General features: G+C 36.9%; 1 protein-coding gene across 3 annotated transcripts in view; it reads right to left on the bottom strand.

Annotated features, from left to right (window-relative positions):
• Positions 1–7,857, bottom strand: part of casz1 (castor zinc finger 1) — a 241,870-nt gene extending 234,013 nt beyond the window's left edge. For 2 of the 3 annotated variants that reach the window (XM_015378155.1, XM_015378154.1), the window contains exons 1-2: positions 7,574–7,857; positions 6,276–6,339 (exon numbers count right to left, since the gene is read on the bottom strand). The gene's annotated coding sequence lies outside the window, so the exon portion shown is untranslated. Of the gene's footprint in view, positions 1–6,275; positions 6,343–7,573 lie in introns of all 3 variants that reach the window. The other variant, XM_015378156.1, reaches the window with a different exon arrangement.
• Positions 7,858–13,289: the final 5,432 nt, after the last annotated feature.

The following is a 13,289-nucleotide window of genomic DNA, read 5'->3' as shown; positions in this document are numbered from 1 at the left end:
CAAAGCGAATGCCAAAAGACTGGACTAATCAAAGTCCTTTACTGGATGCAACAACTGGTCCAGCATAACTGTTGAATAATCATTTAGAATATTTCTTCTAAAGAGTCAGAACTTGTTCAGATTATTTGAACATAACTTCTGGAAACCATGTCACAATGAAGGGAAAGGTTTCCACAAGTCTGTGAAGTGTCAGTTTTGATCCTCTAATTGTTGTTTTTTAAACAGTTTGTGTCAAACTTGCCTAAAGGTTATGCCAGATTAATTGCTTTTACCAATTCTTTAAGCAGGCCATTTGACCTTACATTACATCCTACAACAATAGCATCTGCTGTTAGCCAAATATGTTTTAGTTTAAATATTTCAGAAAAGAAATGCATGTAATTTATTTGCACAACCAGGATGTTACCTGTTTGTATTTGGTAAAGGAAAGCCTGATAGTTGTTGGGATCTGGAGAAGTACCACCTTTCTCCAGCAGAGTGCGCCGTGGGTCTCCTGGGCTGGAGCCCTCCTGCACACCTGGATCTCATCAGCCCATCAGGAGACCTGCTCTACTTAAGCAGCTGCCAGACCTTCCTTCAGCGCCGCAGTGTTGACCAAGTTTGGTTAGCAAACCTGAGCCTCTGTGATTACTAGAATCTTTGCCTCCCAAGAGAAACCCAATTCTAACCTGCCTCTGTCTTCTCACTCACAGGAAACCTGTCTCTTGTCTGAAGCTCTGGATGAGCTTAGCCTGTTACCTGCCTGCCTGCCCTAGAGAGCCAAATCTGAAGATCTCACTCTGGAATCCACCTGCTGCTCTCAGGGAAAGAGCTGATCAGTCAAACCAAGGTCTGTCACTGGAAAGTCAGAAGCTAGACGCTGCTGCTGCTGAGCACTCTGCTGAACCAACAGTCTCTGGACCCAACCGGTTCAGGAGAAAGCCTGAACCTCTTCAAGGTATTTCCAGAAACATCTGAAACTCAACAATTCACCTGTTTAACTGGCTAATCAAACTATCCGTCTCTGCAGACGCCAGAGAATCCTGCCCGGTCCAGTTTCCTGAATCCAGTCCATGTTATTATTGTGAAAGCTTTCAATAAACTCTGAACTTTTTATCAGTCTCCAGTGGTTTTCTGCATGTGGGTTTAATCCCTAAACCAACCAACAGACTGACACTCTGGGTCCCTGAGCAAGACCCTTAACCCCACACTGCCCCTCAGGTGCAGCACAATGGCAGCCCACTGCTCCCCGAGGGGATGGGCTAAATGCAGAAAGTGAATTTCGCAAATTTCTCTGTACTTGTGACAATGTAATGGCAATAAAAAAAAGGTGGAAGCTGGTTAACAAATCGAAATATTTTAATAATAGAATCATTGCTTTAAATAAACCTTGGATTGTAAATGTAGGGCAGTAAATAAATACTCCATTGGATTTCTATTAAAGCAACATAGCTGAACAACAACTACAAGTAACTAGCAATTTGATAAATCATTTAATTGGTCATCAGTTTGTTGAATTAATTTATAGGCCTTCTTCTGGAACACTTCCAAAAATCACTGAGTCAGGCATGTGCTGCAGTCAACACTTAGTCTGATTATAAATAATTTTAGCAATCAAAAATCATATTTTTCCAGTTTCCAATATTAATTATCACAGACTGCCACCCAACTATTTGCAAATATTGCTGTTTTTCAATCATATGCAGATATGTTTGCTTATCAAATGCCAGCCAGAGTCAGTAAAAAGCTACAATCTGGGGTAAAGGGCTCCTAACCTTTACACACCATCTAAACGTTGCTATTTTCTCCTTGAACATCTATCCTTAACAGTGCACCCTGCCATGTCCCAGAGTAGCCAGCTGGAAACGGTGCCTGCACACTGACGTTCCTGCTAACCTTGGCCGGTGTAAGGATTACCGTGCATTCACCCTCAACGCTTCTTCTTTCCTTAAGTCTTATTAAGAATGATAATGAGCTCAGAAAGAGGAAGCTTGTTTCTTTCTTAAGTCTGGAAAAGCTCTGTTTCTCACTTGTCTCATTCCCCTCTGTGTTCTTCCTCTCCACAGTCTCTCTCCTCTGTTTGTCTCTTCCTTCATGATATTGAGAGGACCTAGGACAAATTACCAAAAGGGCCATTTTCATCTATGAACTGCAGGATTTAATCGATACTTATTTCATGCCTTCAAAATCAACCCTATATTACTGTTGTCTGTATGATTTGTTTATTTTGCTTTGGAATATTCTTTGAGTCGAAGCGGGGAGGGGGTGGGGGGCAATGTAAGGGATGCAATTCACCTTGAACCTCCATTATATTGGATTTCTCTACTGGCTGATCAAGCATGCAAAAAGGACATTTCCTCAGCACTAAAATCAAAACAATAATGATGATTAAAAAAACATGTGCACTATTTGTGCTGGTATAACCGTACGTGTTGAGGGCTGTATATTTTTACTGGGAAAACACTATGAGTTGAGGTACTGGAAATTTGTATACAAAATCATTACACTGAGGGCTATTGATAAAGCCTATGCACCAGGGAAACAAAAGTAATGGCTCCTGAAGCCTGTCAAATGCTGCAAGGGATTACTGATGCTTATTTGACATCAAAGACCAGAGGTCCACAGCCAAGGTCAAACAGAATAGGAATACACATGGGCTTAATTCTACACACCCCCTGACAGATGCAGATGGGTGCTTATGAGACATGAGGCATTTAACTGACTGATCGGGCTGCAAGCAATGGGAATGTTGGATCATACGTTGATTAAATGGTAAGGTCCTAACCCAGTTTAGCTACGACCATAGGCAGCAACTGTAGTATGTTTAAGAGCCATATTACCTTAAAGTCACAGGATCAGATCAGATCTTTTTTCCAATCAGGGAATCACTGCACAGAACTGACTGCCAGCTCTTGGAAACAACAGCACTCCTCTGTTGGGATACAAGCACTGAGGGAGGAAGACTCATTACTCGCTGTTTTTAGTGTCAGTGAGGTGTTTAAGAGAGAAATCAGAGGTAGAGGAAGGGTGTCAGAAGGTAAAAAAGATAAGCTTTTTATCTGCTACAGAGAAAGGGAGAGAGCAAGGAGCAAACAGACTTTCAGCAGCTAAACAGAAACAAATCTAACCTAAAACTTTTTTTGTTTTTAGTCCACCTGCCCCTCAGCAAATTGTATCTGATTTAAAAGCGGTCACAACTAACTGTTCTTTACTTCTTGTGTTTTTTTCAGGTGATGCTATCTGTTAGTGATATTAGTTTACAGTAAAGGGAAGCAAGTATTTCAGTGCATGGTGTTGACCTGTGTTTTCATTGTGTGAATGACACTTAACTTCCTGTATAGATAACAGCAATGCTTTAACATCTTGCAGTGAAGCTGTTCTGTTTTTTCTTTAACGCTTCATATCATTTTGGATTTCTAATCAGTTTTTTTTTTATTTCAGAGTTAACATTTTATATGGGTGGAAAATGCATCAGTGCAGCTTTTGATACTGTTGATCACTTGATTTTATATAAGCTCCTAGAAAAATGGGTTGGCTTTTCTGATAAAACACTGGACTGGTTTATTTTCCTGAAGGACATAGACCGTTTACGTGTTAGTGGGAAACTTTAAATCAGAGACCAGAACAATCAAATGTGGGGTTTCTCAAGGCTCCATTCTGGAGCATCTATATACTCCCCTTGGCTCAGATTATAGCAAACAACAATATCAGTTACCATAACTATGACGATGATACAAAGCTTTACATCACAATGTCACCAGGTGACTATGAACCCAACAGAGCATTGGCTAGATGCTTAGAACAGATCAATATGTGAATGTGCCAGTTTTCTCCAAGGTAATAAAAACAAAACTGTAGTAATAATCTTTGGACCAAAGGAGGTGAGATCCAGAGTTGGCTCACAGCCTCAGCTATTACAGTGAGAAACCATTGATTATGGCTGATATAATGGTGTCATGACGGACTCAGAATTGAACTTTCAAAAAGCACATAAAGGAAGTTACTAAGTCAGCCTTTTATCACCTGAAGAACATTTTCAGGATTAAAGGACTAATGTCCAAGCCGGATCTTGAAAAGCTTATTCATGAATTTAACAGCTGCAGCTGTTTCAAAACGTTGCTGCCAGTGTTCTCACTAGAACTAAGAAAATAGAGCACATCAGCCTGGTTCTGATGTCCTTCCACTAGTTCTCTATAGGTCATAATATAGTCTTTAAAATCTTTCTGTTAGTCTATAAATCACTGAATGGATCAGCACCTCCATTCATCACAGATTTGTTGTCAGTGTATCAACCTTCTAGTTCCAGCCTACTCTGTATATCCAGAACTAGAACCAAACATGGAGAAGCAGCATTTAGTTCCTATGCTCCAGTTATCTAGAACAAACTCCCAGAAGATTGTAAAAGTGCTGAAGGCTGAGTTCTTTTATGTCAAAGTTAAAAACTCATTTGTTTAGAACTGCCTTTACCTGTTAAAGTTAAGCTGTTAACTGTGGTATTATTAGTTAAAGTTTATGATCCAAAAGTTTATTTGTTTTACTACCTTCATTTATCATGTTTTTAGCTTTTCATCTGCCTTATTTTTCTTCTAACTTATTTTTTAATTCATGCAAAGCACATTGAATTGTACTTGTACTGAATTGTGCTATACAAATAAACGTGCCTGGCCTTGTCTTGCTGTTTTCCAGTGCTAACATTGCTAACTGTGGTAATAATTTGAAAAAACCTTTAACCTAAAAACAAATTTAATGGATAAATGGATGAAAATTTTTTCAGGTTTTAAATAAAATAAAAAAAAGTAACCACTGACTCACATATGTACAGTGTGGTACTATATACCATCCTTAATAAAGTAATTATTAATTGCACACAGCAGATGGCACAGAAAAAAAAAATCTTCCTTCTCCGATATGCCCAGATATTTCGAGTCACAAATTTACGAGTCCAAATCAATTGGTGGCGGTAATGCACCTATAGGTTGTTTGTCAACATCCATTAGATGAGAAGAAGACAAAAACACAACCATCGGATGAACGTTTTCTAAAATGTTGTTGCACAGTATAACATATGATTAATGTTTCTTTGGACTCTTCCTCTTCTTCATGTTTAAAGGTTTGGTGAACAGCTTTCAAATGCATTACCACCACCACCTGGTAATTAGTGTAATCGCATCATCAGGGGTTGTAGGTTTGTTCTTGTAAATGTTTTATTCTTGCTCTTTATTTTGTGATTTCTAATTGTAAATTTATGATTTGTACTTGTATTGTTGCAAAGTTATAAATTTGTAACTCGTATTCATAATTTTGTGCTGAAACATCTGATGTCACTTGTTTGTATTAGATAACAACAAAGAATAAATACAAATCTTACATTTCCTCACATTTAGTGACTTACAATTGCAAATTCAGACACCTATGCATATGTTTTTATCAACACTTATCTTACCCTATAAAAGGTTGATCAAAACTTCATAACAGTATCAACAATATGAAATTAGCCACTGAACTCTGTATCTCCATTTCTGTTAATGCAGGTTTGTGATACTTATCTATTGAAATACACTCCACTCTAGTTCTACATACACGAAACGAAATACTAAATAGAGAAAGGCAAAGGGAGAATGAGGGGCAGTATGTTTGACAGATGGATACTGCAGTGCCTCATCAGTGCAGAAGAGAGATGAGAACCTGTACCACTGGGGCTGACAGTGAAGGCTGGCTCCTGTCCAGCTAGAGATGGACCTTCAGAAACATGCTGTAACGTTTAAGGGTTACACTAAGGAAGAAACCAATGTGACAAATAGCTAGAAACTCCTCTAACTTGCTCACTTTACAGCGCTGTTTCAGCCCTGCACATAAAAAAGAAGCCCACAATGCCCCTTCTGATGCACTGAACAGCACTATTGTTCCCTGCAGGGGTCACCTGCTGTTGGGTATTATATTTTGGTGACCTCAAAAAAACAGAGCAAACTTACCTTTAGACAGGCTAATGATTTCTATTTTTAAAAAAAACACACAAAAAGCAAGCTGATTTCATGTCTAAACATGTGTTTTTTTTTATAAAGGTGGCTGTGTAAGTGCAAAGTGTCTGATTGCTTTGCATGCATGAATACATCTGCAACAGTTAGGCTGAACAGCTGCTACATTGCAAGGCTACAATGAAAAAAACAAAAATCTATGCATCTTTTTTACATGATAAAATAATCTGTTTTCAACTGATTTGTAAGACAAAATAAATAAATCACGACATGAAAGGGAGATCAGAAGCTGAAAAACAGAGAGAAAACTTTTTTGTTTACCTTTTGTTGTACTAGCAGTGGCATTTTTAATATAAAGGATGGCTTTCCATCTTCCTCCCATGATCTGCTTAAACCAAAGACAAGAGGGAAAGGGAAAGGGGGTAATTAATTACTTTTGTGAGCTATTGCACAGGAGAGACAATAAACCTGCCTGGTCGCCATGGATATGACATATTTGCTCTGAAAACAACACAATAATTAGCAAAGGAGAAAGATCCGGCGAGAATATGAGAAATCAGGGCTTAAAGTGCCAGTGATCTATTCCAGTCTTCATCCTTATCCCTGAGAATAATAATAATAAACACAGGAGAGCTTACAGAAGGAATTTATGAATGCACAAGAGAACAAATAGTGACCTCTTTGCAGATGCATGTTAAATTAAATCTCAGATCATAAAGGTGTTTTGTAGAGATCTGATCTAAGCAAACATTTAAAGTGCTTTAATAGATTGTTTCTTTATCAGCTGGAAGTAAGTAAAGCTGTGTCACTGGGAATAAGGCTCAATTTGAAATATCGGAAATAAAACTCTATATGATTCCTTTCAAGCAGTTAGGTTTTTTTTTATTTAAAAAAACTGTTAAGGAAACCATTTTTATCAACTTTACTTCCTCTATTCAGGTTTTGAAAATTGATTGCATTTTTAGCAGTTCCTCTATTAACAGTAAATGACAGTTGCTAAGTCAATACTACCTGTTTAGAGAAAACCAAAATAGTTTCGACTAAAACTGTGACTTTCGGTACAGTAATAAAAAAGTCTTTTGATATGTGTTTTTTTTTTTTCCATCTCTCATTTTGGAGAAGTGAGAGGCAAAAAAAAATATGCAGAATAAGGAAAAAAAAAAAAAAAGACGCATCATGTTTTATTTCTACTTCTTTCATGGAGGAGGAGCGCCTCGACTTGAGCGTAAAAAGTTGGATGTTTTTCTTTTCTTTTTGCTTTTGAAACGGGGCAGTTCTTTAATTTCCCTCGCTTTTTTCAAAGGGCTGTGATTTTTCTACTTAGTGTGATTTTTATTTTTATTTAAGTTTATTCATGTGACTGTATTTCCAAGCGTACAGTAAGTACTGCGGCTGAATGAGTCGCTCCAGAGCGGCTGCTGCTGTCAATGACGCGGCTCCACGGACACATGGAGCGCGTTTACCGACAGCCCTGCAATGAAACACACCGCTCCATATGTCTATCTGACCCTGTCATGGCTGGACACAGACACACACCGATGCCCTTTGCTTCCACCGAGTGTGTTTGGAAATAAAATGAGCATTGAGAGTAGTTTAGAGGAAAAGGGAAACTCTCTTACCTGCGCTACTTCGCTGACTTCCAGTTAAAGGGAAACCTGTAGTGACGTTGTTCTTCTCTTCATGAAAAAAGGGAAAACTTACAAAATATTTTTGGTTGTTTGTTTTTTTTAAAGGTTTTTATTGTAGCATTTTCTAATTTCTTACGGGGCAAGTAGCCCGGAAGATCTGCCCTGGAGACCGGCTCCAAGTGGGAAGAGGAGTCCTTTAATTGAATTTGTGGGTCCTTAAAGGTGTAGTTTGGAAAACCTGAACTGGAGTTTAAAGGTGTTCCCATAATTAACTTTTCTAATCAGCTATTATTTGACTCGGTTGGTGTTAATGATTCTTTTTTAGACATTTTATCACAAAATGCTTGAGAAAATGATATTCAGTTCAGTTAATAAAAAATAAGATTTTCCCTAAAATGTATTTTAAATATTACCCAAAATGTGCCAGAGGTATGTATAATTTTCAACTGAATATAATACTGACCCTTAAATCCCTGCAGCAGATTTAGGTCTAAAGCTGATATTTTAATTAGTTTAGTTAGAATATATGTTGCAGTAGTTCAGCCCCGACTTTGTCTCTGAGGAGGGAACTAAAGATTAAGTAGAAAGCAAACAGGTCCTTCAACATCAGGGACTTTGGAGCTCATCAGGAAGATGAGTTGTGAAACCAGACAGAAATGCTGCAGTTATAAAAGTGGGGTTTGATGTTGTAGCACCAACTGAGATTTGACTATTGGCTATTGGAAATGGTACACATGCTAGATACACAAAGTACACCAGTTAATTAATTTGCAACATACATTTAATATCAATAAGAATCTTTTTTTTTTTTTGTACTGACACTCCCTTTACTATGTTTCATTTTCTTAATATGAGGTTTGTTATCTGACAAGGTCATGATCTAAATACATCACAGACTTGATTACAGTGTATAAACCCTTTAGACCACTCAGGTCTTCTGGCTCCAGTTCAACTTTTTTATTTTCTTTAGTCCAACTGTTTTTAATATTCTTTTTTGTTTCTGCATTTTTTATTTTATTTTTTTTCCTACTTGCTTTGATTCTGTTTTATTTTCCTATATTTTAATCACGTAAAGCACTTTGCATTGTCTTTGTACTGAATTGTGCTATACAAATAAATTTGCCATTTGCCCTACAGTATATCTGCATGACAACATAGACTGTTGGATGTATATGAACTCCAAAATGTCAGAGTAAGGGGATCAAGATGCATTTTATACTGTAAGTGTTGGGGAAATGTTTTATTATAATATGCAGTTTAGTAAATAATTATTTATGAGGCTTTGTTATACAATAATAATTATTAACCAGATATGATATTTTTGTGATTAGAGTTGATCATGGTCAAAGTTAATTTTGGTATTGACCCCCCTGGGTCCAGCTTTCATCCTGCAGAACCAAATAAATTGGACTTATAGAAGTAAAAGAAGTAAAGGAATTAAGGTTATACGTGCTCCATTTGAAAACTTTGGCAATCTGTTTATATGACACTACCATCACCTCCTCTCGATTTTCTTTCCTCCTTCCATTTCGGTTACCTTACATACATCAATAATTTACTGTAAATTATTCTGTGCATGAGACTCCTTGAAGCTATTGCAGGAGCAGGCCCCGCAGGAATAGAGGGGCTGTGATAATGTATTTTAAACTTGAACTTTCCTTATCTAAATTCTGCAGTCTTGTGAACTATTGACAAACAGATTATTGCCAATTAGCAGTTTTGTGAGGTGTCCCCTTGTACATAATAAAGAATCAAGAGGATCGATAGAAAAGTCAACTAACAAGGTAGACAGTGCTTTAAGCTCTTCCTCTAAGGTTTAAGATTCAAGGATCAAGACCCACCACTGAATTTATATCCAGTTCATGGGTTATGCTAGCGGATTTAGTTTCTTAGTTATAACCATATCTTTTTAATATCAGGGAACCTTTTGCACATGTTGTGAACCCAAAAACAACTAACTGGCTGAGATTTGCACAATAATTTTAATGAAAGACATTTTTGAGAGGATTAAAATATTCAGAAGGAATTTGCGCACCTCTCTGTGAATAGAAAACCTTTAACACGGAGCACGTTTAAATTGAAAAAATTCTCAAAAAAATGGATTTATAAATGTTCTTCTTTGAGAAACCTATCTTCTTTTCTGTGATATGTTATTACGGTGCTTGTATATTCAATGTAGATAAGGCCTTCAAAACACAAATATAGTCAAGGTTTTCAAAGATCCCTTATAAGACAGCATATATATGTTTTTATTATTAAAACTTCTGCTGCATTCTCAAACAAACCCACCATGGTCCCTGCAGAGGTCCAAGCATCTCATCCATCAAGGAGTTCCTCCTGATGTTGCAATACTGTGATAAGGAATAATAAAGAAGTAAGAAAGACCAAAAAAATCGATAGATTATTCTGCAGATCACTTGATTCAGTAATGACCCAGTGCATTTATTGCCAGCCGTTTATTCATAAGGGGGCCCTCAAGGGCGTGCTCACCCGACCCCTGCCCCTCTGACTCCTTTGTCATTGGAGCAACTAATTGTAAAACATTAAAAAGTGCTCACATGACAGTCTGCTGGTGAAGGCAAACAGCTATTATTTCACAAAAATCGTTGTTAATATTCTATTTATATTAGTTAAATAATTATTGGGATCACCTCTCCAGACATTTCAGATACTTGGCACAGGTTTCATTTTTCCTCCCTTCATAGGTAGCAGTTTGGATACAAGCAATGTATAAACCTTTAGCAAGTTTCCTAATTGTTTTGACAACCAATAATTTGAAAACACCTTATAATCTATTAATAATAACTGAATAATTGACCACAAATTGGACAAATTTAACTCTGCATTTAACCCATCCTCGTAGGGAGCAGTGGGCTGCCATCATGGGACGCCTGGGGAGCAATCAGGGGTTAAGGGTCTTGCTCAGAGAGCCAGCGTGGCAGTCTGTGGCAATGGGTTTCAAACTCACAACCTCAAGATTTCAAGCTCTATGCCCTAACCCCTAGGCCGCCACTCCCCATCCTATCCCTAAATGTTCTGACAATATTCTGTTCTACAGCTGTTATAAATTAAATCTGCAGACAGGATGTGTCTCACATTTACTTGAAGTGATCATCAATGGACACGGGTCAGGGTGAGGATTTTATGGTCTGATTCATTTGAGTACAAAAAAGATAATTCTATGATTTTAACACTAATATTAAAAAAAAAATGAGAAGCATGGTCTGGCTGCTTTTGGGAAGTGTTCAGAATAAACAGTCGCTGAATATATTAGTTCTTTTTTGCCTTTAGAGAGAAACATCAGTGTAGCAAGTTTATATTAGTAAGTTACTTGGGTGTGCTACTGTATCTCCTCTGCTTGCTTTGCAGATGCAAACTGCGTATAGTCTACCCTAATGAGAATGATGAGTTGGTCTCTATAACTTTTAACACAATTGGTGTCTTTATTATCAGCAAAGCTAAATATTATTAGTCAATAATGTGTTTTGTCTTACAGATAAAAAGAAACGTACATCAAATTCCCTTAAGCCAGCTGGCTGGCAATGCACAGCAACAAGTGGGGGTGGGGGGCAGCTCTGTGCTAATCTAGCTGCAGAAAACTTCAGTCTCTCCTGTGTTTCTCTGTCATCTCATTAAAATAAATTCAAAGAGATTATGAAGAATTTGAGCAGTTTGAATCCTTAACATTTGCTTTCACATCATGCCTTCTAACCCAGTCTGATATCTGGTGTGGATCATACTGATTACCCTAATACCAGCAACCCTCCTCTTCCTAACTAAGGATCATAATCCCTCACATTTCTTAAAAGTCATCTAAGTTAAAAGAAAAAAAAAAAAGAAACTTGCGCTAAAAAAACCCCAAATGCAATACAAAGTTTTACACAATATAGTCAATTAATGGGATAGGATCAGTTTGGGGATATTGTGTGCCTTTTTCATAAAAAAACAATTTGAAACAATTTACAATAGTAGCTGGAGTATTACATTAATTTTACCTGTACTAAATAGAAGTGTGTTGGGATTAACTCTAAATAAAGGGTATGAAAAGAGGACAGGAATAGTGAAAGGGGCTAACTGACCCAAAGCCCCTTCCTCACACAAAATAAACTAACTTGTAAAAAGGGGATCTCTGAAGTAGCGCTCAACTCACAGTTTCTAACTAATCTGCTTGTTGAATATATGGAAATAAACCAAAATGCGGATTTAAGAACTTCCCTTTTGTTTGCTACATCATTTCTTAAAAATGTATCAGTTTCTATAAAGATGAGATTCCCCAAGGATGCAGAAAAGTTAGTCTTTAAATAAAAGCTACATCAGAGCAGACAGGATCTCAGTCGAGAGAATAGTTTCCTTTTTGTTTGTCTGTTCTCAACAGACTACACTGTGTTAAAATCATTGTTTTTTGTTGAGACAAAGCTCCCTCTTGTAGTTCATTTGTGTTTTCCCAATAATGCTCATCTTTTTCATATTTACCAAACTGTTTTTTCAGGTTATTGTCATCAGGAAAGCCTATCAGGAAAAAAAAATTTAAATTGTCAGAGAGAGAACTTTAAGAGACCATTCTGGCGTTTAGACTCTGTGTGGAGCTCTGATCAATATCACTTTCCTTAGCCCTTATATAAAGATGTTTTAATAATATACATTTGCAGGCGAATATCTTGTAGCAGTGGAAGGATAACAGCTAGTCAGAGTTGTATGCATTGACACATTTTTAATATTTATTTCACAAAGAAATAATTCACTGAGATTTATAATTTCTTTTGTAAAGAAGCCTTTACTATAACAGAAGCAAAACATCTCCAGAGTAAAAACAAAAGTTGAAAAAGACAGTGTAAAACAAGCAGAAACAATAGTCTGCTTACTTGTATATCATAGTAATATTATTTAAACATCCTGAATTATACAACTCGTTAATCCCATTTTAAAAAGCAACCATGCCAGACAGAAATTCAGAATAGGGACAATTTAGTTAAAACTAAAGATTATGTTAATGTCATTAGGATATAACTCAGTTTTAGAAGATGACAATGCTCTATTCTGTTACAGAAAACCATTGTTGAGCTTGTCTCTGATTTTTCAGATGAACATCTATTTTACCACATAACGTGTCAATAGCTGAGTCTGCCAGCTTTGTATTCTCCTACTGTCTGCTAATTCTTCTATGAAGCTGGGTTCAGATCAGGGAACGTTTTACAGTTTTATTTAACCATTATGAGGCACTGCAGGCCAATTTGAACCAATACTGAAATAGGGCTAAATATATATTCTGTATATACATACAGTATATGGAATTTAGGCCTATTTTGTATAAATATATTATAAAAGTAGACCTTAGTCCTTGATGCAGCCGTCAGAGGTTCAATTCTGCACCAGGAGACCTTCGCTGTCTTTCTCCACCACCTTTCCTGTCTTTCCTGTTACCAAAAAAGGCTTACCGGTATATTGCCACACAATTTAAGACAAAGGTAGATTTGATAGGCTCAGACCTTTATCTGGTCCAAATCTTGGCTTGGTGATGTTGTAGGAATTATGCATCATTCTGGAAATATGACAGTAACAGTTACATAGATTTAAGGGAACAGAAATTATATGAACTTACAAGAATATGTAGTACCTTTAAAGTTCCTTTCTTACAATAATATGACTAATTGCATTTCTCAGTAATTCCTCTGTTAACTCATCCTAATTTGTGATCAAGACCTGTAAA

Source organism: Cyprinodon variegatus, unplaced genomic scaffold, assembly GCF_000732505.1.
Source record: "Cyprinodon variegatus isolate N-32 unplaced genomic scaffold, C_variegatus-1.0 Scaffold165, whole genome shotgun sequence".
Taxonomy (NCBI): Eukaryota; Metazoa; Chordata; class Actinopteri; order Cyprinodontiformes; family Cyprinodontidae; genus Cyprinodon; species Cyprinodon variegatus.
This window is presented reverse-complemented; position numbering and strand designations above follow the sequence as displayed.